Source organism: Trichomycterus rosablanca, chromosome 1, assembly GCF_030014385.1.
Source record: "Trichomycterus rosablanca isolate fTriRos1 chromosome 1, fTriRos1.hap1, whole genome shotgun sequence".
Taxonomy (NCBI): domain Eukaryota; kingdom Metazoa; phylum Chordata; class Actinopteri; order Siluriformes; family Trichomycteridae; genus Trichomycterus; species Trichomycterus rosablanca.
The window spans coordinates 4345460-4357979 of record NC_085988.1 but is presented as its reverse complement, the minus strand read 5'-3'; the positions used below and the strand labels follow the sequence as shown (position 1 = coordinate 4357979).

Below are 12520 nucleotides of genomic sequence, written 5' to 3'. Positions count from 1 at the left end.
TTCTCCAGGTTTCTGCTGATACCAGTGTAAATAGTGACCCAAACTAGTAGAAAGAACAGCAGAACTGGTTTTACAGTTGATGGTGACTGAAGCTCCTAGATCAACATGATTTACTGCAGGACTCTGAGTCACAGTCACCTGACCTCTGGATCCTGAAAACAATAAGAAGAATAAAGACGTTCACTACATGAAGAACCATGTGGAGTTTGAAGTTCATCTAGTGGATCTTCTCCACATGGCAGAGCCTCCCCACCAGTAGAACATAAAGCATCGTGTTACCTTGAGTGCAGAGAGCCAGTGTGCAGATGAAGATGGAGATGAAGGTCATGGTTGATGTGGGTGAAGATGCTGGTCAGCAGCTCTCAGTCATGAAGTGTTAAACTCACAGAGCTTTAAACACTGACAGAGCACTGAAGCATGTAGTGTGTGTGTGTGTGTGTGTGTGCGTGTGTGTGTGTGTGTGTGTGCGTGTGTGTGTGTGTGTGTGTGTGTGTGTGTGTGTGTGTGTGTGTGTGTGTGTGTGGAATCACTGGAGTGGAACAGAGGTTTTTGTACGACGGCTTCATTGGAATGTATCACTGTGCTACACTTTTGGTGGAGGAACCAAACTCAGTGTCAGTAAGTAGTTTTATTTCTTCTACATTAAAAACATTTTTATTTTTAATATCATTTATTAATCTTCATATAAACAAGAGAAAAAATAAGTATTAATAACAATAAATAAACAGTAACTTAATATTTAACCTTCAATAAATACTGTGGTACCTTGTAACTCGACGTCCCCTAAACTTGAAATCTTTGAAACTTGACGCCCTTCGTGGATAAATTTGTAGCTTTAAACTCGACTTTTAGCTTAAACTCGAACTGTGTGGGACTGTCGCTTTGTTCACATTAATGCTGTCCATGATCATGATAACGCTTTGCTATCATTGCAAAAGGAAAGTGCACAATAAACAGCAGCACCGCGACCCAGATCAACCACAGAGCAGCATAAAATCATAACCGCTGCTTACCTGAGCTTCTCTTCTTCAAATTGAGACCAAATCTACATCAGTGTGTTCTTACATCAGGGATTTAATCCACTTGTTTTTCTTCTTGGAGACTTTTGGAGACCAACATGGACTCTTTTTACTTCTATAACTCCAGATCAGAATTAGTTAGAAGCTAAAAATGTAATATGGTGATTGTAAACAACATTTGCTACAGGAATAAATTGTTGGTAATGGAATATAATATTATAATATTATTTTTAATATATATAATAAAATATTCACATAATGAAATATATGCAGTTCCACAGAACCATGAAACACAACAGGTTTCACAAACATCCTTATGGGAAAAATACCTTGAAATTCAGTGCCACGCTCAGAACCAAATGGCATTAAGTTAAGGTACCACTGTATATACAATTACTAAATATCCAACAAATCAAAGAAGAACATCTGGTGAAAGTGCTGCTCTATTCTGGGAGAAAGCAGATCACTCAGCCATCTTCATGCAAATTTCACTTTCACCCCCATGTTCTCTCACTTTAACTTCTACTCATTATAATTAGCTGCTTTTGACTGGTTGGTTTTACATTTCCCTTTTAGAGGAATGCAGCTCTAAATTTAGGAAGTAAGTCACTTTGCCTTATATGAAAATTTCAAACAAGCTCAAACTTGCTTTATTTCTGCATTGAAACGTTGAATGAAAATTTTTGTGCAACTATTAAAATAAAAGGCCGGTTATTACACAGTGAACTTGCACTGACAAACAATATAAATTATAGAAAATATAAAAAAGATTTTAAAAGGATCATTTTAGCAAGAAGTTGTGATTTCTTATGTAAAACGACCCTCATAAAATTTAGAAATACATTCTCACTATCCCTGATTTATAATGGAGGCTTAAAAGTATTAATAATTGTCATTGGCTATATAGCTAAGAATCTCAATCAGATTCTCTCAGTGAAGGATGTTCCTACAGGGATATATAGATGGCACTGGCAGACATGACTAAATCTTTGGCACCAAAATATATGAAAATCGCCCAAAACACAAACCTTGATGAACTTAAGTCGTTATTGACAATTTGCATAGTGCAGTACTCGTGACATGACCTTATAGACAAAGACCTAGCCAAAATCTTAGGAAAAATGGCCATCATATTGGTCACCCAGTCCAGAAACCATTAACTGGAACTAAAGCAGGTAATAAGTGTAATGTAAGGCCCATGAGCAAAAGCATGTAGCTCCCACCAGTAAAGTAGGGCCATTAAAACATGTGCTCTTCAATACTAGTCTAGAGTTTGATGCATCCGAGGAAAAGAATGCACACAGTCTCAGCCACTTATTCAGCTCGTCCACTGTGTGTGTGCCTCTCTGTAAAATAAGCTAAACATTTAGCTAGCTAGCTTATCATGTCTATGTCTAAACTGTACACTCAAAAATACAGAAAGGAGTGGGAATTATAGAGTGAATTCAAAAGCTGGTTGAAGCCATTTAATGGAGATGATACATGGGCATACTGCCTGTTTTGTAAGATTTCTACGCCAAACTTTGTGATATATAAAAAAAAAAACACGACAACTCAGAAACATACTCAAAAGGCAAAGCCTTATAACAGTTCCACATTAATTAGTAAAAAATTGACTCTGCAAAAAAAGCTAAAGCGACAATGGCATTAGCTATTGCTAAACACTGTTTCACTCTGGCATGTGATCACATTGGGGGAGCCTGTAAAGCTGCTTTCTCAGACTCCATTTCAAAATGTACAGGACAAAGTGCATGGAAATGATTAATGGTGTTCTAGCACCATACTTTCTAAAAACGGTCGCAGATGTGGGTGACCAGAGTTTCAGCCTCCTCCTCAATGAGTCCACAGATGTAAGTGTTTCTAAGTACCTGGGGGTTGTGATAAGGTACTTTAATGACACCAAACACAATTGTCTCAACATGTCTGGGGCTTGTTGAATTGGAGGGAGGAGATGCCAGATCTATAGTGGCTTTCCTGGAGAAGTGTCGTCTTTAAGAAGAGAAACTCCTGGGGATAGGGACTGACAATGCCTCTATTATGATGGGGATTAATAATGGGGTCCATAAAGTGCTACAGAAGGAATATGGCCTCAAAGATCTGGTTCTTATTCGTTGTGTGTGTCACTCTGTGCAGCTTGCTGTAAGTCATGCTTCCAATGACACCATCCCCCGTAGTGTGGAGTACTTGGTACAGGAGACTTATAACTGGTTTTAAATGTCTGGTTTTAAAAGTGCAGGGAGGCCTACAAGGCCATATATAAAACCATCAACTGTGGTGAGAAACCTTTACAAATAACCAATGTGTGTGCCACATGTTGGCTCTCCATTGAGCCAGCGGTTTCACACATTTTGGACCAGTGGGAAGAACTTAACCTGCATTTCGCATTCACCAAGTCCAGTGAACACTGCTACATGGCTGAGGTTTTATACTCCATGTACAGTGATCCTCAAAACATCTCAACATGTTCAACATCCCAGACATGTTCAGATGGCGGCGCACACAGATGCAGCGGCCTGGCCTGATCTTCTCTTTATTCTAAGTCTTTTACTTTTTCCTTTTTTTATCAGTAGGGCAGTAGCTCTTATCAAATACAATAGATCGGAGTTGTTTTTTATAAGGGATAATCACACCGCTTTTCCATTTAACACAACTTTTATTCCACCGGAGATACGGAACACATCAGAGACGTTTGGTATCGCTATTCCACCAGTGAAGCGACACAGGCAGTGGAGGGAAAGGACCAGAGACTCCAGAAAAAGCAGAGGAGGTGGACTGTGTGTTGGCACGGTTGTAGTGCTAACCACCTATAACGCCGCCTTGAACAAAACCATGCAAACTGGAAACTCTTCTCTCTGAGCTTCATGTAGATCAAGCACATACTCAACTCCTGAATATGTTAATGTCTGATATGTTGCGAGAAATTTCCTCTTCAATAGATAACCTAGCCATGAGTAAGATTCCAGCCTATTTGGTACCCCTTTCCTTGGTACATTCTCTCTGCAGCCACTTGGAAAATGGTTACTGATTTACAAGCGCACCTAGCCTATACTTTGGTTAGTGCTGTACACCTCTACATCAATCCCTAAGACTGTGGCGTTTATTATCAACCTACCGATATTCTCTGTCAAAAACATTTACTTGTTAAAAGATGTGGTTAATGTCGGGTTTTGGCAGGGTGAGACACATATAAAGGTCCAGACTCCACCAATTGTGACCTATCTTGACAATAAACCTGGATTGTATTTGGCCCCAAATTTGTGCATGTGCACCTTGACCAAAAAGATCCAGTAAATTAGGCCCACTGTGCAACCACTGTAACACTTTGGCATCAAGTAGAGAATTAGTTGGAAGCCACTGGTTTCTTTGCCAAGCACCCTTTGGAATTGAAGCCGGCCACTATTACGCATGTCCAGATTGATGGACCATAGGCCATAGAGGTGACCTCTATTAACAACATCCTTAAAAAGATAGCGTTGGAGCCTTGAACACCCAGCCAATTTCTCCTTCATTCCTGATCGGTCTCAAACACGATCCTAGCAACCATGGTGGGACTAGGGTGTGTACTCACTGGTGCGATCACCTACATTTACCTTAAATGCACACAGAGGCTGCAGACAGAATTAGGTAACTGCTCTGCACGTTAGACAAAATAAATGGGAGCAAGACTATCCCATTAACTCCACTGAAGAAAAGGTAGAAAATGGGACCCCTGACCTTATAGAGCTACAGGAGTAGGTGATCCTAACAGTACCACACTCACATTTAGGCCTAGATTCATAACTCATACTGCCACTCATCAGAACCAAGCCACTGATATGAGCATGAAAATGTGTGTCTACTATACCTCAACATCAACAGCCATTCCTTCTGCTGGCGGTCTGACCCTCTTCTGTGGGTAGAGCATCAAACCGAGTTGGGGAGATGTAGTGTCATGGATCTTTTTTATGGACATTAGGACCATCCCTTGGAGTTCCCTTATCTGCAAAATGTATGACTCTTGGAGCATCAGGCCTGGGACTACACTGACCTAAGCCCTTACTCTACATTTTTACAGAACGTGGAGGAGAAAACTTCAGATGAGAAGAGAACTGCGCAAGAAAAGAACCAGTCAGCAGAAAAAGAAGGAGAAGTGACCTGCTTGCTTCTGTCTTTTGCAGATCGCAGAGCTCACAGTCTCGACTTCTGGTTCTCAGTCTCTAAGATTTGATTGTAGTAAATTAGTTACGTTTAGTGCACTGGTTGCCTCTACTGGACTTCTGAAACGTTGTTTTTAGCCAAGGCAGCATTTTCCAGCACTACGATCCAGATTCAGTTGCGCAGGCAGAATTCAACTTCTTCATGTGAAGCATTGCGTGAGTCTCCTTGCAGACCTTTTCAAGGAAGAAAAGCAAACCAAGGACACCAAAGATTCATGTCCTGCGTCGTAGAGCTTACCTGGGATAAAGGATAGAGCCAATAGATGAATGAGAAGACATTTCTTGCTACAAAGGACTACAAACAAACTGTGGTAGACTCAATTTTCTATGCTCTGTGAAGGGCTTGCTTCTGTTGTTTCTTAACACGTACGTCTATTACTGATTGATCTCAACAGGCATCTCAATTAGGCCCATTTCACGATTCATATTTACATTTTCAGCATTTAGCAGATGCTTTTACCCAAAGCGACTTACAGTACTGGGACAGTATACAGTCTGAGCAACTGAGGGTTACAGGCCTTGCTTAAGGGCCCAACAGCAGCAACCTGGCAGTGGTGAAGCTTGAACCAGCGACCTTTTGGTTACTAGTCCAGTACCTTAACCACTAGGCTACAACTGCCTGACAATTCTCACCAAAGTGTTCCAGTTATAAGTTCTTAGTATTGATTTACTATCCACACCTTTATTTTGCCTTTCATGTTGTTTAATTGTTTATTCCATGATTAATCATTGTTTTTATGCTGTCTTTAACTTTTAATAAACATTGTAATTCTTCAAACGTAGTGTTGTAAATTTAATGACCAGTAATGAGGAATAGTTGACTCAAAGAACTTTACCCCTACAGAACAGAACTGATTTATCCTAAATCTATTTTTTCTGGTGATTTCCCATTATAATCCCCAGGTGCCCCATGATTCATTTTAGGTTATTAATTATATAATTAACATCTAACACCTTTTCCCAACGTTTAACACTACAAGTGTCATGTTAAATGTTAAAATATATTTGATTATGTTTTTAATGTTTGTATCTTGTACATAAAGCTGCTCAATTCATCTCAGTACCTTTAACTACTAGTTCTAAATGATGTTTAATGAAAGAAAACTTTTAATAGTTGGAATCACCATTTAAAATAAGGCAGATGCTATTTGCACCCTGGTGTGAGCAACAATGTATACTATTTACACCCAGGTGTGAAAACAGCATTACATACTATTTTCACCCGGGTGCATACAACCAGCAGATACTATTTACTTTACTATGTAAATGTACTATTTGCACCCTGGTGTAAACAGCAAAGTGTACAATTTGCACCCTAGTGTAAACGGCAATGTATACTATTTACACCCAGGTGTAAATATCACAAGATTACAAATAATTTTACAATTTTTTATATTATTTTCAGATTGTGTATTTTTAAATGGCATTATTTACATTATACATTATCTACACCCAGGTGTAAAATAGCAATATATACTGACATGCCAAAAGTCTTGGTACAGGAACTAGTATCATGTTAGGTAACCATTTAGCCTGGCTAAGTGCAGCAGGCATTGGTTCCACAAGTCGACAGAAATATCTGGAGGGGTGTTGACCCATGCCATCTGGATAGCCACCCACAGGTCAGTGGTATTTGTAGGTGCAGGATCTCTGGTCCCTCTATGACATATTCCCAGTACATGTGACACTGGATTAAGGAATGTTAAATGTCCCACCCATCTGGTACCCACAATCTTACATCACTCAAACTCCATTAATTCGCATCGCCTTGCCATGAGCACACTGGCCAGTGGTCAGCCTTACTCAAAAAATAATACCTCCAACTACCTACAACTTTTACAGATATGGGCATTCCCAAGCCACCCCCAGGTAACGCCACTTCATGATCAATTTACTGCTATCCTTTGACCTTTAGCATGTCCATGTATAGTGTTTATATACTGGTGTGAAACTGAAAAATACACAACCTGAAGCAAACAGCAATTTATACATCCATGTGTAAACAATGATGTATTTTTTTGTACCCTAATTTAAAGAGAAATACATGTATATACCATTCACACCTTTGTGTAACTGTCTAATAATTAGACTTAGCTTTTTAGCTATCCTTTTGCTTGGACCCTTATTTCTGTTAAGCTACACATAAAAAAAAAAGTACATTTAAATTAGCAGTGGTGACTGATAATTCCAATGATAAATATACTGAATGACAATTTTAGTCTTATATGTGCTTCTTGACTACCATGCATTCTAATTTTTTTCCTAAAAAAATTATTCTGCTTGCGACAATCACCAAATTGGTTAAAAGTCATTGTAGTTTACACCTAAGCATATATCTGAGCATTATTTATAAACACTTCAATAAATACTATAATAAAGAAAATTAAGCCTGTCCACAGAGTATATGAACAACACTAGTAAATGTTTTTGTATTTGTAACTGTTGTGTATTGTTACATTTTCCTCTTTTGACTCTATTATTAGAGTGCTTCATAATAGTCATACAGCTAATAACAGAGTACTCCATAATAGCCACATGAAGTGATTACATTAATTAAATGTAAAAATAACTTTTAGGAACAGACTAGGATTGGTAATGTGAGAATCAGTTTCAACCAATACCTACACCATTGTCCAGTGCAAAATTATCTTAATTTTGATTAGAAAGAAAGAACAAAAGAAAGAAAAAACACACGACACAAGATACCTTTTTAAAATGTATTACTTTTCCTTTCATTACACAAAACACATTCACGTTCACATATTCTGTAAAATACAGTCTGTAGTGTATAAGTCAAAAATAAAAAAAAAATCATTACAAAAAGTAAAAAAAAAAATGTTCAATTGCGTTTAGGAGCTGCTATCAGACGATCACGGATGTACAGCCGGATTTTATTTATTTGGCTTTGTTTTACATCACTTGGGTCAGCGTTTTTTATCAAAGCTTCAGCATTCTGAGAGATCAAAAAGAAAAAAATACATACTAAGAGAACAAACTTCACAGGCACACAAAGCTAAAATTTAGATATACAGTGTATCACAAAAGTGAGTACACCCCTCACATTTCTGCAGATATTTAAGTATATCTTTTCATGGGACAACACTGACAAAATGACACTTTGACACAATGAAAAGTAGTCTGTGTGCAGCTTATATAACAGTGTAAATTTATTCTTCCCTCAAAATAACTCAATATACAGCCATTAATGTCTAAACCACCGGCAACAAAAGCGAGTAAACCCCTTAGTGAAAGTTCCTGAAGTGTCAATATTTTGTGTGGCCACCACTATTTCCCAGAACTGCCTTAACTCTCCTGGGCATGGAGTTTACCAGAGCTTCACAGGTTGCCACTGGAATGCTTTTCCACTCCTCCATGACGACATCACGGAGCTGGCGGATATTCGAGACTTTGCGCTCCTCCACCTTCCGCTTGAGGATGCCCCAAAGATGTTCTATTGGGTTTAGGTCTGGAGACATGCTTGGCCAGTCCATCACCTTTACCCTCAGCCTCTTCAATAAAGCAGTGGTCGTCTTAGAGGTGTGTTTGGGGTCATTATCATGCTGGAACACTGCCCTGCGACCCAGTTTCCGGAGGGAGGGGATCATGCTCTGCTTCAGTATTTCACAGTACATATTGGAGTTCATGTGTCCCTCAATGAAATGTAACTCCCCAACACCTGCTGCACTCATGCAGCCCCAGACCATGGCATTCCCACCACCATGCTTGACTGTAGGCATGACACACTTATCTTTGTACTCCTCACCTGATTGCCGCCACACATGCTTGAGACCATCTGAACCAAACAAATTAATCTTGGTCTCATCAGACCATAGGACATGGTTCCAGTAATCCATGTCCTTTGTTGACATGTCTTCAGCAAACTGTTTGCGGGCTTTCTTGTGTAGAGACTTCAGAAGAGGCTTCCTTCTGGGGTGACAGCCATGCAGACCAATTTGATGTAGTGTGCGGCGTATGGTCTGAGCACTGACAGGCTGACCCCCCACCTTTTCAATCTCTGCAGCAATGCTGACAGCACTCCTGCGCCTATCTTTCAAAGACAGCAGTTGGATGTGACGCTGAGCACGTGCACTCAGCTTCTTTGGACGACCAACGCGAGGTCTGTTCTGAGTGGACCCTGCTCTTTTAAAACGCTGGATGATCTTGGCCACTGTGCTGCAGCTCAGTTTCAGGGTGTTGGCAATCTTCTTGTAGCCTTGGCCATCTTCATGTAGCGCAACAATTCGTCTTTTAAGATCCTCAGAGAGTTCTTTGCCATGAGGTGCCATGTTGGAACTTTCAGTGACCAGTATGAGAGAGTGTGAGAGCTGTACTACTAAATTGAACACACCTGCTCCCTATGCACACCTGAGACCTAGTAACACTAACGAGTCACATGACATTTTGGAGGGAAAATGACAAGCAGTGCTCAATTTGGACATTTAGGGGTGTAGTCTCTTAGGGGTGTACTTACTTTTGTTGCCGGTGGTTTAGACATTAATGGCTGTATATTGAGTTATTTTGAGGGAAGAATACATTTACACAGTTATATAAGCTGCACACAGACTACTTTTCATTGTGTCAAAGTGTCATTTTGTCAGTGTTGTCCCATGAAAAGATATACTTAAATATCTGCAGAAATGTGAGGGGTGTACTCACTTTTGTGATACACTGTACCATTTATGAATTACACTTACCATCAGCGCAAATATGCCACAGCTAGAGCCATCTTCCTGTGTCACTGTAGAGATGCTTCCACTTGACCAGCCATCCAACTTCTCTCCACTTACAGCCCGCTCTTTCATGAAGTTTCTGTTATGAATAGTAAAAAAAAAAAAAGTTAGCATTTATATGCATTATGCTAAATTGACTTTCATCCTCCAATTTATACAACATATGATAAAGATTGAATACCTCCAGTAATTTAGGTACTGCCTCTGCCTAGTCACACTTGGCTGCGAGTCCATTGCGCAACTCAACATTTGCTGCCAGAAGGAACCAGTGTGAATTCCTGCACACAGGCAGCAATATCCACTGGTACATCTCAAACTGCACCTGTTGGCACATAAAAATTGAGTCTTTGCACCACTATTTTTTGTAACTGGACAGGACATGTGGTACAATGGCTTACATTTTTGTACTGCCACACAGTGTACTGTCCTTTTCTCCAAAACCCTTCAATAAAGCACTGTAGTATGTAAACTGGCTTGACAGATTCTTCTGCCACGAGTCCAAGGTAGGCATGTATAACCTTAAAAAACACATACACTATTCATAAGTTATTATTACTACTGAAAATGTGAACATTTACTTGAGTAGTGCATGTTGTTTACATTGTCATTAAGCCACATTCCTGGTTTAAGGGTGTCCAGGTCAAGATCATAGAGAGTAATCCCTCCAACACTAAAACCTGTATCTGGTGTTGGCATCACTTGGCATTGTAATGGGACAAGGAATGAAGGCAGATCGTTCAACTCTGTATCTGGTTCATGCAGACGTTTCTTGGCTGTAATCATGTCAATGACAAACATGTTAAATGCTTGACAGTTCATGACAAATTCATGTCCTGTTATTGTACAGTATTTTACAATGTCATAAGTAAATACGTGCTAACCTTTTTTGTTGAAAGTAAAGTTTCTTTGCCTTTTTGGCCTTCCCCGTCTACTTTTAACCGGTGTGATTTTAAGGCTGGAACAGGCGGCAACAGCATCTTTAGCATCAAGCTCTGCTACCTCTGGATCATGAATACGACTGTATTTGTCAGCACTCATTACATTATCATTTGTCTTGTTAATATCCAAAAATGTTTGGCTATCTCCAGACTCAAACATTTGTTTGTCTTCACTGTGGCTACAGTCTTCAGTGCTGGATGCAATTTCAAGTACTACACTTTGTTTGTTGGCCTTCCAGCAATTTAATAAATTTCTCAATACTTGAAGTTTGTCCTGATATTCTTGGCCTCCGCATCTAGCAATCAGAGATGCTATCTCCATGGCAATAGGACAAACAGTATTGAATATTTTATTGCTACTGAATTTGGACTTTCGCATCATCATAACCTGGCAGTCCCCTGAACCATTTTTAACAAACTCCTGAAGGACTTCCTCATCCCGTTTAAGCCATCTTGGATGAATGCTTGTGTGGTCTACAACTGGAGCATTTTCTTGTTTTCGACAGAAAAGAATATGTGCACAGGGTAGACCAAATGTTACAGAAAAGGTGCAAGAACATGTTTTCATAGCTGTGTCCACTTTGTTTTTCTTGTGTCTACCTTTCCCTTGCCATTGTACAAAGTACCCTTCCTCCTCTTTTAAAATGGTAAAACTTTGACTTTCTGATATTTGTAACTCCTCCATCACCATTCTGTAGGCTTTGTCTGTCAGAATATTTGATAGTTCCATTGCTGTTTGTGAACCTGCCCGTGTGTCAAAGAAATGTGTAGTAATCTCTGAACATTCTTGAAAATTTCTTTCACATTCCTGTATTTCAATGAATTTAATCAATTCTTTTAGAGCTGCACATATTGACAAATTTTGGTGCAACACCTTTTTCAGTTTCTGGAAGTGGCTTTCAATTCTATTATTTGTGTTGTTTCCCATGGTGGGTAACTTCTTCCTGTAGAAATGGGCCCATTTTTCTTTCTGAGCATCCCATTGTGTCAAAAAGTAATCAACAAACTTTTGATCTGGGCATTCACGTTTCAGTTTTTCCAAACCTTGCTGATATTGCTCTTTGGTGTCACTGTACAAAATTGATGCTAATGTGGTCAGAAGAGCTTTCTTTGCTTGTCTTGTGAGAAGCAGCTCTGCTATTCTTTTCTTCCAGTGTTTTATTACATGGAAAGAGCACAGAAAGACAAGAGCACCTTCAAAGTATTCATGTAACACTTTCATTTGGGTTGCATCTTTGTCCACCATGAACATTCTGATTCTGCTCCAGTCAGCATTTCTCTCCTTGAAAAGAGCACACATTTGAGACAGGTGCTGTTCAGTTTCGCCTCGCAAAAAGGCATATGCGACATGTTCTCCTAAGCCCTGTTCATTCATTACTGCAATACACTGAAGAGTGTAACCCTGCATGTTTGTCTTGTAGGTGGCATCTGCAAAGATTATGTCTGGATTTTTTTTGAATGCCTGTCCCATCTTCTGGGTCTGAATAAAAATCATTTGAATGCTTCCACTCTCATCTGCCCCAATCTCAGCTGTATGGCCTTGATCTTTCAAATGTTTTATAACTCTGACAATCTGCTCTGCATCTGTGTGGTCACTCTGCTCTGCTTTCTTAACTTGCTGCTTTATACTATGCAGA

The 12520-nt window shown here is 39.5% G+C and overlaps 1 long non-coding RNA gene and 1 pseudogene across 1 annotated transcript; one reads left to right on the top strand and one right to left on the bottom strand.

Annotated features, from left to right (window-relative positions):
* LOC134316941 (zinc finger protein 850-like) overlaps positions 1-12520 on the top strand; it is a 1214164-nt pseudogene that overhangs the window by 387015 nt on the left and 814629 nt on the right.
* LOC134317997 (uncharacterized) lies at positions 10149-10904 on the bottom strand. The gene is made up of 4 exons (XR_010013315.1): positions 10827-10904; positions 10546-10718; positions 10344-10463; positions 10149-10267 (listed from the first exon to the last, which is right to left on the bottom strand). It is a non-coding gene; the product is annotated as an uncharacterized LOC134317997 (long non-coding RNA).